The 2,800-nt window shown below is 61.8% G+C and overlaps 1 long non-coding RNA gene across 1 annotated transcript; it reads right to left on the reverse strand.

The window, feature by feature from the left end:
• Positions 1–845: 845 nt before the first annotated feature.
• LOC107183251 lies at positions 846–2,247 on the reverse strand. Its single transcript, XR_001514042.1, has 3 exons — positions 2,132–2,247; positions 1,694–1,802; positions 846–1,218 (listed from the first exon to the last, which is right to left on the reverse strand). It is a non-coding gene; the product is annotated as an uncharacterized LOC107183251 (long non-coding RNA).
• Between the last annotated feature and the right edge of the window lie 553 nt (positions 2,248–2,800).

A 2,800-nucleotide genomic window follows, 5' to 3' on the forward strand; every position in this document is an offset into this window, starting at 1 on the left:
GCGGCACCATCCACTCTCTCCCGGGCCTCTCCCCTGCCAGCCTGCCCTGCAGATAGGACATCACCCGCCCCCACAGCCACACCAGCCAGCTCCTTGGACTATAGGTTTTGTCTGTCTGTCTGTCTGTCTGTCTGTCTGTTTGTCTACCTACCTATCCATCTACACACCTATGAGACTCTGTTTCTCCAGGGATGGCTGACCGTGACATGTGGCAAAGAGACTTTGCGGATGTGACGAGGGCAGGAATCTTCCGTCAGGACGTCATCCCAGGGGACGTCCTGGGACCTGCTGAGGCGGATGCTTGTAAGGGCTATGGGAGGAATCCGAACCAGAAAGGGGCGGAGGGTGCGGGATCACCCTGTGAGCCCCGGGCACTCAAGAAAGCAGCGACAAGGCCAACAGGCCGGGCTCCCTGAGGGGCGGGCTGGAGTCCGGGGGACCCTCGCTCAGCCTCTCTGAGCCCCCACGCTCTCACTGGTGCTGGGCAGGGCGCCCGGCCAGGCCCTCCCCGGGGCTGCGTGTAGACGGCCCGAGAGGAGCGGGACCTCCCTCGTGTCACGGTCGAGGCAGTCCCACGAGCAAGCTTCCGGCTTTCATCTTGCCAAGTTCATCTGCGCCGCTCTCTGGACGCCTCGGCCCCATCCGCCTGTCCAGGGCGTGGGCACAGAGGAAGGGCCCGCGTCCTTGAGCTCCGAGCGGGAAGGCAAATAGCCCACAGCCGGCCGAGCGTGCCAACGCCAGCGCCTGCTTGTGTGAGCTGCGCTCGCCAGGGCTTGGCAATAACGTCAGGCAAATATCAGGAACCCAAGGGGGAGTTCATGCAAATAAAACCCCTGCACTCGGCGTAATTAAGCAGCGTGTCATTAACGCCCTCCCTCGCCATCAGCTGAGGGGATGACGGGCCACCGCGGCAGGGGCAGCGAAGGTGCCAGAAGTCTCTGCTCCTGATCTTCAGGCGCACGTTCCGTTCCGTGTCGTTCGGCCTGTGTCAGGGAAACCGAGAAACGCGTGTCTGTGTCTGTCTCGCCCTCCGAGCCTGTAATTTCCGGAGGGAAGGGGCCCTGTCGTGTCCATCTCTGCCCCCACGATCCGGCCGTGTGATCACTCTGCTCCAAGCGCAGGGACGAAGAGTGTCCTCACTCAAGACCTCACTCCTCTGTGGATGGACATGGGTCTCATGGCCGCCCGGCCGGCGTGGCTCAGTGGTTAAGCACCAACCTATGAACAGGGAGGTCACGGTTCGATTCCTGGTTGGGGCACATGCCCACGTGGTGGGCTCCATCCCCAGGGTATCCCCAGTATGGGCTGCGCAGGAGGCAGCCGATCAATGATTCTCATTGTTGACGTTTCTTTCTCTCTCTCTCTCCCTCTCCCTTCCTCTCTGAAATCAATAAAATATACTTGGGGGAAAGAAAAGAAGTGGGCCTCGTGGTTCCGTGGCCTTAGGATCTAACTCTGGATGGAATGGCTGCTCGATGTGCTAATGACAAGGTGACAGGGAGCAGCAGTCCTGTGTGGCAATAGCTTCCCAGAGTGGTGCCTGGGGCCCACTGAACATTCACTCACTCACTCACTCACTCGTTCATTCATTCAACAGACACCCCTGAGACTGTCTTCCGTGCCGGGCGAGGTGCGGGGTGCAGGGGACGCCGTGGTAACCACGGCTCAGGGTCCCCGAGCTCATGACGCTCACATTCCAGGAGGAGACGGGAAGCACACACGGGTCACGTGGACAGTGGTGGCATGTGTGGTCAAGGACACCGGGGACAGAGGGGCCTGGGAAAGGCCCCCCTAGAAAGCACCTGCAGGGGGTGAGGAGGGGACCACAGAGGGATCTGGGGTGAACGCTCCAGTGGAGGGAGCAACGTGCCCCCCACCCAGGGAGGAGACCAGCTCGGACCGAGAACAGAGGACGACCAAGTCCCTTAGAGCACAGGTCGGGGGCAGAGTGGCAAGAGGGGAGGTCAGAGGCTGGTGGTGTCATGTGACAGAACCACGTGAGCCACGTGAGGCACAGGGTGTGCATGACGTCCTAAGAGGAAGGGACGTCCTAGGGGGCCTGGCGCAGGAGAGTGGCACCATCTGATCTGTCTGTTTAGAAGTTCTCTCTGGTCGCCACGTGGGGAATGACCTGGGATACGCAGACAGGAGGACAGGTGGCGGTGACAGGCAAGCGCCCCTGCGGACACACGGGGCCACGTCTGGAGGATCCATCCGGCGGCTTCATCCAGACAGTTATTCTCTCACTGTTCTAGGACATGTGGACGCAGGTGCCTGGAGGGAAACAGGTGGGGACACGGAGAAGGCAGCATCTTCACTCCTCACCCGCAGCACCCCACCCTGCCCACTCCTCACCCCACCCCTGCCCACTCCTCCTCCGAAGAGTGGATTCCGTTGGAGCCGCCCGTCTGAGGCGCCTCCTCATGGTGCTCTATCCACTGAGCAACGCGGCTGGGACAAAGGTAAAAGCATTTCTGAACATGGCAACGGCCCAACAAAATGCGTCCACGGGCAGAAGCAAGTGGCCATGGGGTCACACCTTCCCGCACCTGCAAGCAAGGCCGCGAGGGGCAGGCAGGAGGGGGCTGGGCCCGTGCTCATAGCACATTGTCACCTCCCGGAGCGGCAACATCTCTGGTCCCCACGGATCTGTTACTCTAAGGAAAGGGGTTTGGGGAACGGGCTTTGCGCGGGCGGACACAGCCCAGCCTTAAGTCAGTGCAGCCAGCGCGGCCACGGGCTCGCGACACGTCCACCCGCATCAGCCCACGGGTAAGTCGGCCTCGGGGAGGCGCGGGGC

Source organism: Myotis davidii, unplaced genomic scaffold (genome assembly GCF_000327345.1).
Source record: "Myotis davidii unplaced genomic scaffold, ASM32734v1 scaffold181, whole genome shotgun sequence".
Taxonomy (NCBI): Eukaryota; Metazoa; Chordata; class Mammalia; order Chiroptera; family Vespertilionidae; genus Myotis; species Myotis davidii.